The following is a 21,646-nucleotide window of genomic DNA, read 5'->3' on the forward strand; positions in this document are numbered from 1 at the left end:
GGAAGAAGAAGGCTGTCTAACTCAATCACCCATGATGGCTGAACTCACCCCGTTGACTCTGGCGTCGATTAATGTCGCCAGCATAAAGTCTGATGCGGCTAGATTTGCGGCCTTTGATTTTTTCACCCGAATTGAGGCTGAAATTTTGTTTTTGCAGGAGACCAGACTAACGGACATGGGGGTCATCCACAAGGCAAAAAAGGAGTGGAGGTGTGGGCCCTCATACTGGTCTCTTGCGGCCGAGCCGTATAGCGGGGTGGCGGTCCTTTTTAAGACCGCTGAGGTGGAATGCCGACGGGTTATTGAGATAGAAATGGGGAGGTGCCTGGTCTTAGACATCTTCATGAGGGGACAGGAGCTTCGGCTCATAAACATCTATGGCCCACAATCTAAGTGGGACCGTAAATGTCTCTTCATGAAGATCAAGCCCTTTCTTTTTACGAGCCGGCAGGTGGTCTTCGGTGGGGATTTCAACACCATTACGAGATCCCGTGATAGGGGAGGTCCCGGAGGCCGCCTGGCTTATGATAGCATAGCCCTAAATAGTCTAGCTAGTGAAGCTCGCCTGGTGGATGTCCACATACGGCACACCCCAGGTCACGAGGGTTTCACCTTTCATAGAGGTAGCAGTAGGTCTAGAATAGACAGGTTTTTTTTGAAGGAGGACGCCATCTTTTCTGCAGTGTCCGCCGTTGAGGTGGAGTTCTCCGATCACTGTTTAATTTTCTTTTCTCTGAATGTTACAGAGACCCCCCGGATGGGAAGAGGGCTGTGGAAGCTGAATTCATCCCTTCTGGAAGAGGCGGAGGTGAGACAATCCTTTGAGGCTTTTCTTCAGAGCCAGGTACCGCTTTTGGATCTCTGTAGTACTAAGTCTGAGTGGTGGGAGATCTTCAAGAAAAGGGTGGCGGGGTTCTTCCGTCAGCTCTCGAGCCTCAGAAGTCTGAACAGGCATCGCTTGTATCAAGACCTGAGGAGGAAACTCGAGCAGCTCGTCTCGACTGGAGGTGACCGAGAGGAAATCTCCAGAGTGAAATCTTTGCTCAAGGGGTGTCAGTATGATAGGCACGCATCTTTGGTTTTTGAGAGGGATTTCGGGAAGTACCGCTCGCCCGACCCTTACAGAAACTGTAAGATGTCAGTGAATTGTAAGGTGGTGACAGGACTGATCGATAGTACGGGTTCCCTGAACAGATCCAAATCAGGGATCCTGGAGGTGGTCAGGTCCTTTTACTCACGCCTCTTGAGGAAGAGGGATCTGGATCGAGATGGGATGTCGGCTTTCCTGGCTGAAACTGTTCCTGAGCCAGGAGATGACCCCTCTCTTTATGTTTTGGCCGAGGTAATCAGGGAAGAGGAAGTGAGACTGGCCATTGATGGGCTCCGGCCCAAAAAATCGCCAGGTCCGGATGGCTTAACATCCGAGTTTTACAAGACTTTTAGGGACTCCTTGGTCCCCCTCTTGACTGAGGTGTTTAATGAGTGCCTCTCCTCGGGTGCTCTTCCCAGTTCAATGAGGAAGTCGGCCCTGATTATTTTGTCAAAGGGTAAGGACTCGTCCCGTATCGAGAATTGGCGTCCCATAGCGCTCCTCGATACGGACCGAAAGATTCTGGCAAAGGTGTTGTTTAATCGGCTGGTGAAGTTTGCACCCCGGCTCCTTTCGGGGGCTCAGCACTGTTCTGTTCCAGGCCGCAGTACTTTTAGTGCTGTGCTCGGTGTCCGAGAGGCAGTGGAGCAGGGCATTGCGGGTCGCTGGAAGGGGTACTTGCTGTCCTTAGACCAGGCAAAGGCTTTTGACCGGGTGGATCATGAGTACCTCTGGTCTGTCCTTCTGAGGTATGGTCTGCCGGGGAGGTTTGTCAATTGGTTAAAGACCTTGTATGAGGGGGCTGAGACTTTCCCGCTCGTGAACGGTTGGGTTGGTCACTCTTTTGAGGTGAGCTCCGGGGTCCGTCAGGGCTGTCCTCTGAGCCCACTTTTATACGTGTTCGCGATCGATCCCTTCTTAAGGAGGGTAGATCGTGGACCGTTGGTGGGAGTCGGGATGGACCGGGCGGAGCCGGGGGCCACTCTGAGGGTGGTAGCGTACGCCGATGATGTCTCCCTTTTTGTATCCTCGAGAGAGGAGGCGGATTGGGTCATGTCTGAGGTCGTGCGCTACTCGGAGGCATCCGGGTCCATGATCAACCGGGAAAAGTGCGAGAGTCTCTGGCTGGCAGGGGGAGATCCAAGTTTTGATCTCCCGGACACCCTTCCAGGGCCCCAGTCCTCCGCTAAGATCTTAGGCATCAATTTTGGCCCAGGGGACTATCCCCAACAAAATTGGGAAGGCAGGCTCAAGATTGCCGCCCAGAAGGTGGACCAGTGGAAGGGTTGGTCTTTAACCCTGAGGGAAAGGGTCAGCTTGGCCAAGGGTTATTTGCTTCCTTTGTTAATTTACTTGGGCAGCGTCTGCATCTTGCCGGAATCTCTCTGGACGCGGGTCTATAGCCTGTTCTTCCAACTGTTATGGGGGAACAGGCTTAACCTAATCAAGAGGGAGGTCACGTACCGCACGAGGAGACTAGGTGGGTTGGGTATGGTCAACCCAGTGGTGTTCTTAGTGAACACCTTTCTTAAGACCAACATTGCCAACCTCTGGACAGAGAGGGCTCCTCCGTGGGTATTCTCCTGCAGGGGATGGTTTCGGCCTTTCTTCCAGGAATGGGAGACAGGAGGGCAGGTGAAGGACCTACGAACACCACATGGACATCTCCCGGCTTATGCTACCCCGGCTCTGAAGGTGATCCGCCGGTGGGGTCTGGGAATGTGGGAAATCAGGACCATGTCGAGGAAATCCCTTGACAGTAGGGTCCTGTTGACCCATTTCCAGAAGCCCCTGGTGCTCAGAGATTGCCCAGGCCGGGATCTGGAGGGGGGGCTCGGGTTGTTAAATTCTCCACGGATCCCCTCGAAGTTTTGGGACTTGGCCTGGCGCTGCTTCCATGGGAGGCTGTATGTGAGGGACAATCTGAAGTTCAGGAACTCTGATGATCGGGGTTGTCCCCGTGAAGAGTGTGGCGACACGCTGGAAAGCATGGAGCACTTCCTCCTTCAGTGTCCCTTTAATACAGGGGTCTATAACCGGGTGGGTGCTTCCATAGGCTGGCCTAGGTTGGCATCCCTTTCCTATCCGGAGTGGGCTTATGGGGCATTCAGATCCCTTGGTGGCCGAGATCGGGGCACTTTATTCCTAGTTAGTGTAGTTGTTAGGTTCTACACCTGGAATGCACGGTGCCTAGTTTCAATACAGCATAAAACCCTCCCCCGGGATGAGGTGGTTAGTAACATCTTGGGTGACCTGGGTAAGGTGCGCTCTTTGGAGTTCGGGAGGCTGGGTGCGAGGAGGGCCTCTTGGCTTTGGAGGGGTCTCTCCTTTTAATACGTACCCGAGGGAAAGCTTGGTTGAGTGATTAGGGGCTTCCTAGGTGTTTGGGAGGCTGGGTGGGAAGAGGGCCTCTTCACTTTTGGAGGGGTTTCTCTTCTTACTCTAGGGACAGATTGGTTGTGTGACTGGGAGAGGGAAGGATAAGGTGGTGTGGGGTGTTGAGGGACAGTTATATAGGGATAGATAGGGACAGGGAGGGACAGTCTAGGGATAGGTAGATAGTTAGTATTGTTAAGTTAGGTAGAGTAGGGATAGGTAGGGGCATGTAGGGACAGATAGGGTCAGCTTTTTGAGGGGCAGTTTTAGTTGAGTAGGGACAGGGTGTTTGTGTCGGTGTTAGGGTCAGGGCCTCTTTAGACTCCTATTCCCTGGTGGTGGGCTGATGTGTGGCACGCTTAGTCTTTTTGTTTTGTTTCTGGTAGAATTAATGGATATCGGGCTTGAAGGTGCCGAACTTGGGCCTTACAGGTTAAAGCTGTTGTTTTGGTATTGTGGTATTTTGATGTTGTGTTAGTAAAGTTATGATCTGTAAATAAAATTTTGTATGTCTGTATTTTATCTTGTGGTATGTATAGTTAGTATGTTGTGGGGGGTGTAGTTTAGGTTGGGTGGGGGGTGTTTGTTGGGGGGTTGCATAAGGGCATATGGACCCTGGAAACAATATAAGGGCATGGAAACTTTCATGGACCCGGAGGAAAAAGTGTGGTGTATTTTTCAGAGGGCATGAACTTGCATGGACCCGTGGTGGCAGTGTGGGTGGAGGGAAAAAAAAAAAAAAAATAAAAAAAAATAAAAAAAAAAAAAATAAAATAAAAATATAAAATAAATTAAAAAAAAAAAAAAAAAAAATTTAATTGCTGTGTTTAGAGTGTTATAGACTGTTTAGAGTGTTAAGTTTGTTTAGCTAGGTTGGCTTTTTCTTTTATTTTTTGGGCAGCATGGGCCAAATTTTCTTTTCTAGTTTTATATGTATATATGTATTAAATAGTGGGGAGTGTGAGTGTATGTGTGAGTGTATGTGCGAATGAATTTTTCTTTACTTTAAATTTTGTCTATTGGATAGGAAAAATGGATGTGATGATTTTCCTGCTGGGGGTTTCCTAAAGCTGCAAAGTTAAGAGACTCTGAGGCGTGGGAAAAAGAATTCTTAAATGCTGGTTTTATTTTTGTAAGATATGTTGTGTATTTCTGTTTTTGTTTGTGTTTTGTATTTTTTATAAATAAAAGAGATCCTGAAGGAACTACAGATAGTGCTTTGGAATGGTGCCCGGGCTGCCCCTGCAAGACTTTCACACTTGGGTGCCCCTCAGGCGGTCCGATTTGGTGGGTTGGGTCAATCTGGGTCTGATTTTGTGGGCGGGGTAAATCTAGGTCCGATTCGGTGGGCGGGGTCACTTTTGGTCCGATTCTGTGGGCGCGGCCACTCTGGGTCCGATTCGGTGGGCGGAGCCACTCTGGGTCCGATTTGGTGGGCGGGGCACCTTAGGGACCAATTTGGTGGGTGGGGTCACTCGGTCCGATTTGGTGGGCTGGGCACCTCAGGGTCTCATTTGGTGGGCTGGGCACCTCAGGGTCCGATTTGGTGGGTGGGGTCACTCTGGGTCCGATTTGGTGGAAGGGGTCACTCTGGGTCTGATTTGGTGGAAGGGGTCACTCTGGGTTCGATTTGGTGGGCGGAGCCACTCTGGGTCCGATTTGGTGGGCGGGGTCACTCTGGGTCCGATTTGGTGGGCGGGGTCACTCTGGGTCCGATTTGGTGAGCCGGGCCCCTCGGGGTCCGATTTGGTGAGCGGGGTAATCTACTATATAATTGTCTAAGGGCACTTCCGTCTTTCTGTCTCACAACACCGCTACGTCATCATCTCATGAGACCGCAATGCACTCTTGGGACCGGAGCGCGCAACAAGCATCGGGTACCGGCCACTCCAGGTGCAACAAGCATCGTGTACCGGCCGCTCTAGGAGGTGCAACAACCATCAGATACCGGCCGCTCCAGGAGGTGAGTATGTAACTTTTTTATTTTAATTCTTTTTTTTTTTTTTAACAGGGATATGCAGTATACTATGTGACTGGACAATATACTACGTGACTGGGCAGTATAACTACGTGGCTCTGCGCTGTATACTGCGTGGCTCTGCGCTGTATACTGCGTGGCTCTGCGCTGTATACTACGCGGCTCTGCGCTGTATACTACGCGGCTCTGCGCTGTATACTGCGCGGCTCTGCGCTTTGTACTGCGCGGCTCTGCGCTATATACTGCGTGGCTCTTCGCTGTATACTACGCGGCTCTGCGCTGTGTACTGCGCGGCTCTGCGCTGTGTACTGCGCGGCTCTGCGCTGTGTACTGCGCGGCTCTGCGCTTTACACTGCGCGGCTCTGCGCTTTATACTGCGCGGCTCTGCGCTGTGTACTGCGCGGCTCTGCGCTGTGCACTGCACGGCTCTGCGCGGTATACTGCGCGGCTCTGCGCTCTGTACTGCGCGGCTCTGCGCTGTGTACTGCGCGGCTCTGCGCTGTATACTGCGCGGCTCTGCGCTGTGTACTGCGCGGCTCTGCGCTGTGTACTGCGCGGCTCTGCGCTGTGTACTGCGCGGCTCTGCGCTGTGTACTGCGCGGCTCTCCGCTTTATACTGCGCGGCTCTGCGCTGTGTACTGCGCGGCTCTGCGCTGTGTACTGCGCGGCTCTGCGCTTTATACTGCGCGGCTCTGCGCTGTGTACTGCGCGGCTCTGCGCTGTGTACTGCGCGGCTCTGCGCTGTGTACTGCGCGGCTCTGCGCTGTATACTGCGCGGCTCTGCGCTGTGTACTGCGCGGCTCTGCGCTGTGTACTGCGCGGCTCTGCGCTGTGTACTGCGCGGCTCTGCGCTTTATACTGCGCGACTCTGCGCTTTGTACTGCGCGGCTCTGCGCTGTGTACTGCGCGGCTCTGCGCTGTGTACTGCGCGGCTCTGCGCTGTGTACTGCGCGGCTCTGCGCTGTATACTGCGCGGCTCTGCGCTGTGTACTGCGTGGCTCTGCGCTGTGTACTGCGCGGCTCTGCGCTGTGTACTGCGCGGCTCTGCGCTTTATACTGCGCGACTCTGCGCTTTGTACTGCGCGGCTCTGCGCTGTGTACTGCGCGGCTCTGCGCTGTGTACTGCGCGGCTCTGCGCTGTGTACTGCGCGGCTCTGCACTGTGTACTGCGCGGCTCTGCGCTGTGTACTGCGCGGCTCTGCGCTGTGTACTGCGCGGCTCTGCGCTGTGTACTGCGCGGCTCTGCGCTTTATACTGCGCGACTCTGCGCTTTGTACTGCGCGGCTCTGCGCTGTGTACTGCGCGGCTCTGCGCTGTGTACTGCGCGGCTCTGCGCTGTGTACTGCGCGGCTCTGCGCTTTATACTGCGCGACTCTGCGCTGTGTACTGCGCGGCTCTGCGCTGTGTACTGCGCGGCTCTGCGCTGTGTACTGCGCGGCTCTGCGCTGTGTACTGCGCGGCTCTGCGCTGTGTACTGCGCGGCTCTGCGCTGTGTACTGCGCGGCTCTGCGCTGTGTACTGCGCGGCTCTGCACTGTATACTGCGTGGCTGTGCAATATACTTCGTGGACATACATATTCTAGAATACCCGATGAGTTAGAATCGGGCCACAGTCTAATAATCATAAGACTACAGATAGTGGTTTGGAATTGTGCTGTACTGTCACTTTAAGAGCTGATATTATCTGACAAAACTTGTGACCTGGTGAGCTGATGTAGACTTCATAGGCGTTGGCATAGTAACTGTGTCTGACTGCGCATATCAATGAGCTAATCAGCCAGGTGGCAGTTATTTTTAGAAATTGCCTCAGAAACCAGCCCATTATAAACGTATGGGACAATTTCCCTATTGAAACGCATTGAAAGACTTTTTTCAAACACAAATTGCGCAAAAACTACAAATCCGATCGGCACGAAAAATACTTAGCACACCTCTTGGGGACGCTGGCTTCGAAATGACACCTCACTGGAGTCTGTGAGTTTAGCGGTTCGGGCCGCATTACGTGCGGACTGAATAATAAGAATAAGAAGAAGTTTACCACGGTGGAATAACAGTATAGTGCTTTGTTCCAAAGCACTATAACTAGATGGGTATTTCCTGAAGGAACTACAGATAGTGCTTTGGAATGGTGCCCGGGCTGCCCCTGCAAGACTTTCACACTTGGGTGCCCCTCAGGCGGTCCGATTTGGTGGGTTGGGTCAATCTGGGTCTGATTTTGTGGGCGGGGTAAATCTAGGTCCGATTCGGTGGGCGGGGTCACTTTTGGTCCGATTCTGTGGGCGCGGCCACTCTGGGTCCGATTCGGTGGGCGGAGCCACTCTGGGTCTGATTTGGTGGGCGGGGCACCTTAGGGACCAATTTGGTGGGTGGGGTCACTCGGTCCGATTTGGTGGGCTGGGCACCTCAGGGTCTGATTTGGTGGGCTGGGCACCTCAGGGTCCGATTTGGTGGGTGGGGTCACTCTGGGTCCGATTTGGTGGGCGGGGTCACTCTGGGCCCGATTTGGTGGAAGGGGTCACTCTGGGTCCGATTTGGTGGAAGGGGTCACTCTGGGTCTGATTTGGTGGAAGGGGTCACTCTGGGTCCGATTTGGTGGGCGGAGCCACTCTGGGTCCGATTTGGTGGGCGGGGTCACTCTGGGTCTGATTTAGGGGGCGGGGTCACTCTGGGTCCGATTTGGTGGGCCGGGCCCCTCGGGGTCCGATTTGGTGGGCCGGGCCTCTCGGGTTCCGAATTGGTGAGCGGGGTAATCTACTATCTAATTATCTAAGGGCACTTCCGTCTTTCTGTCTCACAACACCGCTACGTCATCATCTCGTGAGACCGCAATGCACTCTTGGGACCGGAGCGCGCAACAAGCATCGGATACCGGCCACTCCAGGTGCAACAAGCATCGTGTACCGGCCGCTCTAGGAGGTGCAACAACCATCAGATACCGGCCGCTCCAGGAGGTGAGTATGTAACTTTTTTATTTTAATTCTTTTTTTTTTTAACAGGGATATGCAGTATACTATGTGACTGGACAATATACTACGTGACTGGGCAGTATAACTACGCGGCTCTGCGCTGTATACTGCGTGGCTCTGCGCTGTGTACTGCGCGGCTCTGCGCTGTGTACTGCACGGCTCTGCGCTGTGTACTGCGCGGCTCTGCACTGTGTACTGCGCGTTCTGCGCTGTATACTGCGCGGCTCTGCGCTGTATACTGCGCAGCTCTGCGCAGCTCTGCGCTTTGTACTGCGCGGCTCTGCGCTATATACTGCGTGGCTCTTCGCTGTATACTACGCGGCTCTGCGCTGTGTACTGCGCGGCTCTGCGCTGTGTACTGCGCGTGTCCGTGCTGTGAACTGCGCGTGTCTGCGCTGTATACTGCGGGGCTCTGCACTGTATACTGCGGGGCTCTGCGCTGTATACTACGCGGCTCAGCGCTGTATACTGCGCGGCTCTGCGCTGCATACTGCGTGGCTCTACGCTGCGTACTGCGCGGCTCTGCGCTGTATACTGGGTGGCTCTGCGCTGTGTACTGCGCGGCTCTGTGCTGTGTACTGTGCGGCTCTGCACTGTGTACTGCGCGGCTCTGCGCTGTGTACTGCGCGGCTCTGCGCTTTATACTGTGCGGCTCTGCGCTCTGTACTGCGCGGCTCTGCGCTGTGTACTGCGCAGCTCTGCGCTGTATACTGCGCGGCTCTGCGCTGTGTACTGCGCGGCTCTGCGCTATGTACTGCGCGGCTCTGCGCTGTGTACTGCTCGGCTCTGCGCTGTGTACTGCGCGGCTCTGCGCTGTGTACTGCGCGGCTCTGCGCTGTGTACTGCGCGGCTCTGCGCTGTGTACTGCGCGGCTCTGCGCTGTGTACTGCACGGCTCTGCGCTGTGTACTGCACGGCTCTGCGCTTTATACTGCGCGGCTCTGCGCTGTGTACTGCACGGCTCTGTGCTGTGTACTGCGCGGCTCTGCGCTGTGTACTGCACGGCTCTGCGCTTTATACTGCGCGGCTCTGCGCTGTGTACTGCACGGCTCTGCGCTGTGTACTGCGCGGCTCTGCGCTGTGTACTGCGCGGCTCTGCGCTTTATACTGCGCGGCTCTGCGCTTTATACTGCGCGGCTCTGCGCTGTGTACTGCGCGGCTCTGTGCTGTGTACTGCGCGGCTCTGCGCTGTGTACTGCACGGCTCTGCGCTTTATACTGCGCGGCTCTGCGCTGTGTACTGCACGGCTCTGCGCTGTGTACTGTGCGGCTCTGCGCTGTGTACTGCACGGCTCTGCGCTTTAAACTGCGCGGCTCTGCGCTGTGTACTGCACGGCTCTGCGCTGTGTACTGCGCGGCTCTGCGCTGTGTACTGCGCGGCTCTGCGCTTTATACTGCGCGGCTCTGCGCTGTGTACTGCGCGGCTCTGCGCTGTGTACTGCGCGGCTCTGCGCTGTGTACTGCACGGCTCTGCGCTTTATACTGCGCGGCTCTGCGCTGTGTACTGCACGGCTCTGCGCTGTGTACTGCGCGGCTCTGCGCTGTGTACTGCACGGCTCTGCGCTTTATACTGCGCGGCTCTGCGCTGTGTACTGCACGGCTCTGCGCTGTGTACTGCGCGGCTCTGCGCTGTGTACTGCGCGGCTCTGCGCTTTATACTGCGCGGCTCTGCGCTGTGTACTGCGCGGCTCTGCGCTGTGTACTGCGCGGCTCTGCGCTGTGTACTGCACGGCTCTGCACTGTATACTGCGTGGCTGTGCAATATACTACGTGGACATGCATATTCTAGAATACCCGATGAGTTAGAATCGGGCCACAGTCTAATAATCATAAGACTACGGATAGTGGTTTGGAATTGTGCTGTACTGTCACTTTAAGAGCTGATATTATCTGACAAAACTTGTGACCTGGTGAGCTGATGTAGATTTCATAGGAGTTGGCATAGTGACTGTGTCTGACTGCGCATATCAATGAGGTAATCAGCCAGGTGGCAGTTATTTTTAGAAATTGTCTCAGAAACCAGCCCATTATAAACGTATAGGAAAATTTCTCCATTGAAACGCATTGAAAGACTTTTTTCAAACACAAATTGCGCAAAAACTACAAATCCGATCAACACGAAAAATACTTAGCACACCTCTCAGGAACGCTGGCTTCGAAATGACACCTCACTGGAGTCTGTGAGTTTAGCGGTTCGGGCCGCATTACGTGCGGACTGAATAATAAGAATAAGAAGAAGTTTACCACGGTGGAATAACAGTATAGTGCTTTGTTCCAAAGCACTATAACTAGATGGGTATTTCCTGAAGGAACTACAGATAGTGCTTTGGAATGGTGCCCGGGCTGCCCCTGCAAGACTTTCACACTTGGGTGCCCCTCAGGCGGTCCGATTTGGTGGGTTGGGTCAATCTGGGTCTGATTTTGTGGGCGGGGTAAATCTAGGTCCGATTCGGTGGGCGGGGTCACTTTTGGTCCGATTCTGTGGGCGCGGCCACTCTGGGTCCGATTCGGTGGGCGGAGCCACTCTGGGTCCGATTTGGTGGGCGGGGCACCTTAGGGACCAATTTGGTGGGTGGGGTCACTCGGTCCGATTTGGTGGGCTGGGCACCTCAGGGTCTGATTTGGTGGGCTGGGCACCTCAGGGTCCGATTTGGTGGGTGGGGTCACTCTGGGTCCGATTTGGTGGGCGGGGTCACTCTGGGCCCGATTTGGTGGAAGGGGTCACTCTGGGTCCGATTTGGTGGAAGGGGTCACTCTGGGTCTGATTTGGTGGAAGGGGTCACTCTGGGTCCGATTTGGTGGGCGGAGCCACTCTGGGTCCGATTTGGTGGGCGGGGTCACTCTGGGTCTGATTTAGGGGGCGGGGTCACTCTGGGTCCGATTTGGTGGGCCGGGCCCCTCGGGGTCCGATTTGGTGGGCCGGGCCTCTCGGGTTCCGAATTGGTGAGCGGGGTAATCTACTATCTAATTATCTAAGGGCACTTCCGTCTTTCTGTCTCACAACACCGCTACGTCATCATCTCGTGAGACCGCAATGCACTCTTGGGACCGGAGCGCGCAACAAGCATCGGGTACCGGCCACTCCAGGTGCAACAAGCATCGTGTACCGGCCGCTCTAGGAGGTGCAACAACCATCAGATACCGGCCGCTCCAGGAGGTGAGTATGTAACTTTTTTATTTTAATTCTTTTTTTTTTTAACAGGGATATGCAGTATACTATGTGACTGGACAATATACTACGTGACTGGGCAGTATAACTACGTGGCTCTGCGCTGTATACTGCGTGGCTCTGTGCTGTATACTGCGTGGCTCTGCGCTGTATACTACGCGGCTCTGCGCTGTATACTACGCGGCTCTGCGCTGTATACTGCGTGGCTCTGCGCTGTGTACTGCGCGGCTCTGCGCTGTGTACTGCACGGCTCTGCGCTGTGTACTGCGCGGCTCTGCACTGTGTACTGCGCGTTCTGCGCTGTATACTGCGCGGCTCTGCGCTGTATACTGCGCAGCTCTGCGCAGCTCTGCGCTTTGTACTGCGCGGCTCTGCGCTATATACTGCGTGGCTCTTCGCTGTATACTACGCGGCTCTGCGCTGTGTACTGCGCGGCTCTGCGCTGTGTACTGCGCGTGTCCGTGCTGTGTACTGCGCGTGTCTGCGCTGTATACTGCGGGGCTCTGCACTGTATACTGCGGGGCTCTGCGCTGTATACTACGCGGCTCAGCACTGTATACTGCGCGGCTCTGCGCTGCATACTGCGTGGCTCTACGCTGCGTACTGCGCGGCTCTGCGCTGTATACTGGGTGGCTCTGCGCTGTGTACTGCGCGGCTCTGTGCTGTGTACTGTGCGGCTCTGCACTGTGTACTGCGCGGCTCTGCGCTGTGTACTGCGCGGCTCTGCGCTTTATACTGTGCGGCTCTGCGCTCTGTACTGCGCGGCTCTGCGCTGTGTACTGCGCAGCTCTGCGCTGTATACTGCGCGGCTCTGCGCTGTGTACTGCGCGGCTCTGCGCTGTGTACTGCGCGGCTCTGCGCTGTGTACTGCTCGGCTCTGCGCTGTGTACTGCGCGGCTCTGCGCTGTGTACTGCGCGGCTCTGCGCTGTGTACTGCGCGGCTCTGCGCTGTGTACTGCACGGCTCTGCGCGGTATAGTGCGCGGCTCTGCGCTTTATACTGTGCGGCTCTGCGCTCTGTACTGCACGGCTCTGCGCTGTCTACTGCGCGGCTCTGCGCTGTGTACTGCTCGGCTCTGCGCTGTGTACTGCGCGGCTCTCCGCTTTATACTGCGCGGCTCTGCGCTTTATACTGCGCGGCTTTGCGCTGTGTACTGCATGGCTCTGCGCTGTGTACTGCGCGGCTCTGCGCTGTGTACTGCGCGGCTCTGCGCTGTGTACTGCGCGGCTCTGCGCTTTATACTGTGCGGCTCTGCGCTCTGTACTGCGCGGCTCTGCGCTGTGTACTGCGCAGCTCTGCGCTGTGTACTGCACGGCTCTGCGCTTTATACTGCACGGCTCTGCGCTGTCTACTGCGCGGCTCTGCGCTGTGTACTGCTCGGCTCTGCGCTGTGTACTGCGCGGCTCTCCGCTTTATACTGCGCGGCTCTGCGCTTTATACTGCGCGGCTTTGCGCTGTGTACTGCATGGCTCTGCGCTGTGTACTGCGCGGCTCTGCGCTGTGTACTGCACGGCTCTGCGCTGTGTACTGCACGGCTCTGCGCTTTATACTGCGCGGCTCTGCGCTGTGTACTGCACGGCTCTGCGCTGTGTACTGCGCGGCTCTGCGCTGTGTACTGCACGGCTCTGCGCTTTATACTGCGCGGCTCTGCGCTGTGTACTGCACGGCTCTGCGCTGTGTACTGCACGGCTCTGCGCTGTGTACTGCGCGGCTCTGCGCTTTATACTGCGCGGCTCTGCGCTTTATACTGCGCGGCTCTGCGCTGTGTACTGCGCGGCTCTGCGCTGTGTACTGCGCGGCTCTGTGCTTTATACTGCGCGGCTCTGCGCTGTGTACTGCACGGCTCTGCGCTGTGTACTGCGCGGCTCTGCGCTGTGTACTGCACGGCTCTGCGCTTTAAACTGCGCGGCTCTGCGCTGTGTACTGCACGGCTCTGCGCTGTGTACTGCGCGGCTCTGCGCTGTGTACTGCGCGGCTCTGCGCTTTATACTGCGCGGCTCTGCGCTGTGTACTGCGCGGCTCTGCGCTGTGTACTGCGCGGCTCTGCGCTGTGTACTGCACGGCTCTGCGCTTTATACTGCGCGGCTCTGCGCTGTGTACTGCACGGCCCTGCGCTGTGTACTGCGCGGCTCTGCGCTGTGTACTGCACGGCTCTGCGCTTTATACTGCGCGGCTCTGCGCTGTGTACTGCACGGCTCTGCGCTGTGTACTGCGCGGCTCTGCGCTGTGTACTGCGCGGCTCTGCGCTTTATACTGCGCGGCTCTGCGCTGTGTACTGCGCGGCTCTGCGCTGTGTACTGCGCGGCTCTGCGCTGTGTACTGCACGGCTCTGCACTGTATACTGCGTGGCTGTGCAATATACTACGTGGACATGCATATTCTAGAATACCCGATGAGTTAGAATCGGGCCACAGTCTAATAATCATAAGACTACGGATAGTGGTTTGGAATTGTGCTGTACTGTCACTTTAAGAGCTGATATTATCTGACAAAACTTGTGACCTGGTGAGCTGATGTAGATTTCATAGGAGTTGGCATAGTAACTGTGTCTGACTGCGCATATCAATGAGCTAATCAGCCAGGTGGCAGTTATTTTTAGAAATTGCCTCAGAAACCAGCCCATTATAAACGTATAGGAAAATTTCTCCATTGAAACGCATTGAAAGACTTTTTTCAAACACAAATTGCGCAAAAACTACAAATCCGATCGACACGAAAAATACTTAGCACACCTCTCAGGAACGCTGGCTTCGAAATGACACCTCACTGGAGTCTGTGAGTTTAGCGGTTCGGGCCGCATTACGTGCGGACTGAATAATAAGAATAAGAAGAAGTTTACCACGGTGGAATAACAGTATAGTGCTTTGTTCCAAAGCACTATAATAAGAATAAGAAGAAGAAGTTATCCACGGTGGAATAACAGTATAGTGCTTTGTTCCAAAGCACTATAACTAGATGGGTATTTCCTGAAGGAACTACAGATAGTGCTTTGGAATGGTGCCCGGGCTGCCCCTGCAAGACTTTCACACTTGGGTGCCCCTCAGGCGCTGGCTTGGTAGTTGTAGCCCCTAAAGGGGTGAGGCCACTCTGGGTCCGATTTGGTGGGCGGCGCCACTCTGGGTCCCATTTGGCGGGCGGCGCCACTCTGGGTCCCATTTGGCGGGCGGCGCCACTCTGGGTCCCATTTGGCGGGCGGCGCCACTCTGGGTCCCATTTGGCGGGCGGCGCCACTCTGGGTCCCATTTGGCGGGCGGCGCCACTCTGGGTCCCATTTGGCGGGCGGCGCCACTCTGGGTCCCATTTGGCGGGCGGCGCCACTCTGGGTCCCATTTGGCGGGCGGCGCCACTCTGGGTCCCATTTGGCGGGCGGCGCCACTCTGGGTCCCATTTGGCGGGCGGCGCCACTCTGGGTCCCATTTGGCGGGCGGCGCCACTCTGGGTCCCATTTGGCGGGCGGCGCCACTCTGGGTCCCATTTGGCGGGCGGGGTCACTCTGGGTCCCATTTGGCGGGCGGCGCCACTCTGGGTCCCATTTGGCGGGCGGCGCCACTCTGGGTCCCAGTTGGCGGGCGGCGCCACTCTGGGCCCCATTTGGCGGGCGGCGCCACTCTGGGTCCCATTTGGCGGGCGGCGCCACTCTGGGTCCCATTTGGCGGGCGGCGCCACTCTGGGTCCCATTTGGCGGGCGGCGCCACTCTGGGTCCCATTTGGCGGGCGGCGCCACTCTGGGTCCCATTTGGCGGGCGGCGCCACTCTGGGTCCCATTTGGCGGGCGGCGCCACTCTGGGTCCCATTTGGCGGGCGGCGCCACTCTGGGTCCCATTTGGCGGGCGGCGCCACTCTGGGTCCCATTTGGCGGGCGGCGCCACTCTGGGTCCCATTTGGCGGGCGGCGCCACTCTGGGTCCCATTTGGCGGGCGGCGCCACTCTGGGTCCCATTTGGCGGGCGGCGCCACTCTGGGTCCCATTTGGCGGGCGGGGTCACTCTGGGTCCCATTTGGCGGGCGGCGCCACTCTGGGTCCCATTTGGCGGGCGGCGCCACTCTGGGTCCCAGTTGGCGGGCGGCGCCACTCTGGGTCCCATTTGACGGGCGGCGCCACTCTGGGTCCCATTTGGCGGGCGGCGCCACTCTGGGTCCCATTTGGCGGGCGGCGCCACTCTGGGTCCCATTTGGCGGGCGGCGCCACTCTGGGTCCGATTTGGCGGGCGGCGCCACTCTGGGTCCGATTTGGCGGGCGGCGCCACTCTGGGTCCGATTTGGCGGGCGGCGCCACTCTGGGTCCGATTTGGCGGGCGGCGCCACTCTGGGTCCGATTTGGCGGGCGGCGCCACTCTGGGTCCGATTTGGCGGGCGGCGCCACTCTGGGCCCAATTTGGCGGGCGGCGCCACTCTGGGTCAGATTTGGCGGCCCGGGTCACTCTGGGTCCGATTTGGCGGCCCGGGTCACTCTGGGTCCGATTTGGCGGCCCGGGTCACTCTGGGTCCGATTTGGCGGCCCGGGTCACTCTGGGTCCGATTTGGCGGCCCGGGTCACTCAGGGTCCGATTTGGCGGCCCGGGTCACTCTGGGTCCGATTTGGCGGCCCGGGTCACTCTGGGTCCGATTTGGCGGCCCGGGTCACTCTGGGTCCGATTTGGCGGCCCGGGTCACTCTGGGTCCGATTTGGCGGCCCGGGTCACTCTGGGTCCGATTTGGCGGCCCGGGTCACTCTGGGTCCGATTTGGCGGCCCGGGTCACTCTGGGTCCGATTTGGCGGCCCGGGTCACTCTGGGTCCGATTTGGCGGCCCGGGTCACTCTGGGTCCGATTTGGCGGCCCGGGTCACTCTGGGTCCGATTTGGCGGCCCGGGTCACTCTGGGTCCGATTTGGCGGGCCGGGTCACTCTGGGTCCGATTTGGCGGGCGGCGCCACTCTGGGTCCGATTTGGCGGGCGGCGCCACTCTGGGTCCGATTTGGCGGGCGGCGCCACTCTGGGTCCGATTTGGCGGGCGGCGCCACTCTGGGTCCGATTTGGCGGGCGGCGCCACTCTGGGTCCGATTTGGCGGGCGGCGCCACTCTGGGTCCGATTTGGCGGGCGGCGCCACTCTGGGTCCGATTTGACGGGCGGCGCCACTCTGGGTCCGATTTGGCGGGCGGCGCCACTCTGGGTCCGATTTGGCGGGCGGAGCCACTCTGGGTCCGATTTGGCGGGCGGCGCCACTCTGGGTCCGATTTGGCGGGCAGCGCCACTCTGGGTCCGATTTGGCGGGCGGCGCCACTCTGGGTCCGATTTTGCGGGCGGCGCCACTCTGGGTCCGATTTGGCGGGCGGCGCCACTCTGGGTCCGATTTGGCGGGCGGCGCCACTCTGGGTCCGATTTGGCCGAACGGCGCCACTCTGGGTCCGATTTGGCGGGCGGCGCCACTCTGGGTCCGATTTGGCGGGCGGCGCCACTCTGGGTCCGATTTGGCCGAACGGCGCCACTCTGGGTCCGATTTGGCGGGCGGCGCCACTCTGGGTCCGATTTGGTGGGCGGCGCCACTCTGGGTCCGATTTGGCGGGCGGCGCCACTCTGGGTCCGATTTGGCGGGCGGCGCCACTCTGTGTCCGATTTGGCGGGCGGCGCCACTCTGGGTCCGATTTGACGGGCGGCGCCACTCTGGGTCCGATTTGGCGGGCGGCGCCACTCTGGGTCCGATTTGGCGGGCGGAGCCACTCTGGGTCCGATTTGGCGGGCGGCGCCACTCTGGGTCCGATTTGGCGGGCGGCGCCACTCTGGGTCCGATTTGGCGGGCGGCGCCACTCTGGGTCCGATTTGGCGGGCGGCGCCACTCTGGGTCCGATTTGGCGGGCGGCGCCACTCTGGGTCCGATTTGGCGGGCGGCGCCACTCTGGGTCCGATTTGGCGGGCGGCGCCACTCTGGGTCCGATTTGGCGGGCGGCGCCACTCTGGGTCCGATTTGGCCGAACGGCGCCACTCTGGGTCCGATTTGGCGGGCGGCGCCACTCTGGGTCCGATTTGGCGGGTGGCGCCACTCTGGGTCCGATTTGGTGGGCGGCGCCACTCTGGGTCCGATTTGGCGGGCGGCGCCACTCTGGGTCCGATTTGGCGGGCGGCGCCACTCTGGGTCCGATTTGACGGGCTGGGTCCGATTTGGTGAGCGGGGCAATAATTATAATAAGACTATAGATAGTGCTTTGAAATTGTGCTGTGCTATCACTTTAAGAGCTGATATTATCTGCCAAAACTGTCCTGCTAGGGTCATGTACAGTTCGCAGGCGTTGGCATAGTAACTGGGCCTGACTGAGCATATCAATGAGCTAATCAGCCAGGTGGCAGGTACATTTCAAATTGCCTCAGAAACCCGGCCATTATAACCTATGTGAAAATTTCCCTATTGAAAAGCATTACAATGAGGGGAAAAAACATTTTCAAACGCAAATTGCGCCAAAACTACAAATCCGATCGACACGAAAAATACTTAGCACACCTCTTGGGGACGCTGGCTTCGAAATGACACCTCACTGGAGTCTGTGAGTGAAGCGGTTCGGGCCGCATTACGTGCGGACTGAATAATAATAATAATAAGAAGAAGAAGTTATCCACGGTGGAATAACAGTATAGTGCTTTGTTCCAAAGCACTATAATAAGAAGTTTACCACGGTGGAATAACAGTATAGTGCTTTGTTCCAAAGCACTATAATAAGAATAAGAAGAAGTTTACCACGATGGAATAACAGTATAGTGCTTTGTTCCAAAGCACTATAATAAGAACTAGATGGGTATTTCCTGAAGGAACTACAGATAGTGCTTTGGAATGGTGCCCGGGCTGCCCCTGCAAGACTTTCACACTTGGGTGCCCCTCAGGCGGTCCGATTTGGTGGGTTGGGTCAATCTGGGTCTGATTTTGTGGGCGGGGTAAATCTAGGTCCGATTCGGTGGGCGGGGTCACTTTTGGTCCGATTCTGTGGGCGCGGCCACTCTGGGTCCGATTCGGTGGGCGGGGCACCTTAGGGACCAATTTGGTGGGTGGGGTCACTCGGTCCGATTTGGTGGGCTGGGCACCTCAGGGTCTGATTTGGTGGGCTGGGCACCTCAGGGTCCGATTTGGTGGGTGGGGTCACTCTGGGTCCGATTTGGTGGGCGGGGTCACTCTGGGCCTGATTTGGTGGAAGGGGTCACTCTGGGTCCGATTTGGTGGAAGGGGTCACTCTGGGTCTGATTTGGTGGAAGGGGTCACTCTGGGTCCGATTTGGTGGGCGGAGCCACTCTGGGTCCGATTTGGTGGGCGGGGTCACTCTGGGTCTGATTTAGGGGGCGGGGTCACTCTGGGTCCGATTTGGTGGGCCGGGCCCCTCGGGGTCCGATTTGGTGGGCCGGGCCTCTCGGGTTCCGAATTGGTGAGCGGGGTAATCTACTATCTAATTGTCTAAGGGCACTTCCGTCTTTCTGTCTCACAACACCGCTACGTCATCATCTCGTGAGACCGCAATGCACTCTTGGGACCGGAGCGCGCAACAAGCATCGGGTACCGGCCACTCCAGGTGCAACAAGCATCGTGTACCGGCCGCTCTAGGAGGTGCAACAACCATCAGATACCGGCCGCTCCAGGAGGTGAGTATGTAACTTTTTTATTTTAATTCTTTTTTTTTTTTAACAGGGATATGCAGTATACTATGTGACTGGACAATATACTACGTGACTGGGCAGTATAACTACGTGGCTCTGCGCTGTATACTGCGTGGCTCTGTGCTGTATACTGCGTGGCTCTGCGCTGTATACTACGCGGCTCTGCGCTGTATACTGCGTGGCTCTGCGCTGTGTACTGCGCAGCTCTGCGCTGTGTACTGCGCGACTCTGCGCTGTGTACTGCACGGCTCTGCGCTGTGTACTGCGCGGCTCTGCACTGTGTACTGCGCGTTCTGCGCTGTATACTGCGCGGCTCTGCGCTGTATACTGCGCGGCTCTGCGCTGTATACTGCGCAGCTCTGCGCGGCTCTGCGCTATATACTGCGTGGCTCTTCGCTGTATACTACGCGGCTCTGCGCTGTGTACTGCGCGGCTCTGCGCTGTGTACTGCGCGTGTCCGTGCTGTGTACTGCGCGTGTCTGCGCTGTATACTGCGCGGCTCTGCGCTGTGTACTGCGCGGCTCTGCACTGTGTACTGCACGGCTCTGCGCTGTGTACTGCACGGCTCTGCGCTGTGTACTGCGCGGCTCTGCGCTGTGTACTGCGCGGCTCTGCGCGTTATACTGCGCGGCTCTGCGCTGTGTACTGCGCGGCTCTGCGCTGTGTACTGCGCGGCTCTGCGCTGTGTACTGCACGGCTCTGCGCTTTATACTGCGCGGCTCTGCGCTGTGTACTGCACGGCTCTGCGCTGTGTACTGCGCGGCTCTGCGCTGTGTACTGCACGGCTCTGCGCTTTATACTGCGCGGCTCTGCGCTGTGTACTGCGCGGCTCTGCGCTGTCTACTGCGCGGCTCTGCACTGTATACTGCGTGGCTGTGCAATATACTACGTGGACATGCATATTCTAGAATACCCGATGAGTTAGAATCGGGCCACCATCTAATAATTATAAGACTACGGATAGTGGTTTGGAATTGTGCTGTACTGTCACTTTAAGAGCTGATATTATCTGACAAAACTTGTGACCTGGTGAGCTGATGTAGACTTCATAGGCGTTGGCATAGTAACTGTGTCTGACTGCGCATATCAATGAGCTAATCAGCCAGGTGGCAGTTATTTTTAGAAATTGCCTCAGAAACCAGCCCATTATAAACGTATAGGAAAATTTCTCCATTGAAACGCATTGAAAGACTTTTTTCAAACACAAATTGCGCAAAAACTACAAATCCGATCGGCACGAAAAATACTTAGCACACCTCTTGGGGACGCTGGCTTCGAAATGACACCTCACTGGAGTCTGTGAGTTTAGCGGTTCGGGCCGCATTACGTGCGGACTGAATAATAAGAATAAGAAGAAGTTTACCACAGTGGAATAACAGTATAGTGCTTTGTTCCAAAGCACTATAATAAGAAGAAGTTTACCACGATGGAATAACAGTATAGTGCTTTGTTCCAAAGCACTATAATTACTTTATATATTTGACCATTTATACAGTATGGTTGTTCACAGGATGATTAATATCTTCATATCGGCAGATAATAATATACATATAATATGGTTCCCATGTCAATAGAATCCATTGTTCATGGTGTGTGTATATTTTAATGTTTTGGACATTATATTTTTTTGCCTGTCTTTTAGTGTTCAATTGATGTCTATGCGTAATAATAATAATTAATATTGTATATGGGATATGATAGCGTTTATCCGATAAATTTGTCACCTGATTTATTTAACTATTCACTACTATAACATTCACTTTTTTCTCAGTTATCATTCACTTCCATTCAACAGCAGCTGACCTTGTGCCAAACTGCTTATGGGTACCTGCATATCTTTTTCACATTTTCATTCAATCAAGGCTTCACTTAATACTGGTTTATCCATATGGATACAGCAATTAGATATTGAGAGGAATTTTCTCTCTTGGGCACTACACACATATTTCTATATTGTTCTGCTATTGAGAGCACACGGTTTCTTTACCTGGCACATTATGCACTTTCGGCACTGTCACTTTACTGATGCACGCTGGACTGTAGAACCAGCTGCGTTCCTCCTTCTCCTTGGCAACGGTCCTTGGTCGCGTGATGTGGGCGTGGCGCCAGCCCGTTCACGTGACTGGGACCGGTCTGGGATTGAGGCTTGCGACGCAGCATGGGGACGCACCGGCGATCCACGCATGCGCACTAACGTTATTGAAATATTATCACATGATCGGATGTAAAGACTATTTAAACCGGATTGAGATCCCTATTAACCACGCCCCCTGAGGAAGCGATAGAGACTGCACGCGAAACGCGCGTTGGGGTACGGCATCCAGGACCTCTACAGGACGTTCCTACACATATGGGTAATTTAATTTAACTTAACCTTATTTGCGCTAACTGTTTTACCTATGTCGGCGTTTTGGGGACATGTGGTGACTCTCAGCACACTGGAGCATATGATTTGGA

Source organism: Ranitomeya variabilis, chromosome 2 (genome assembly GCF_051348905.1).
Source record: "Ranitomeya variabilis isolate aRanVar5 chromosome 2, aRanVar5.hap1, whole genome shotgun sequence".
Classification (NCBI taxonomy): domain Eukaryota; kingdom Metazoa; phylum Chordata; class Amphibia; order Anura; family Dendrobatidae; genus Ranitomeya; species Ranitomeya variabilis.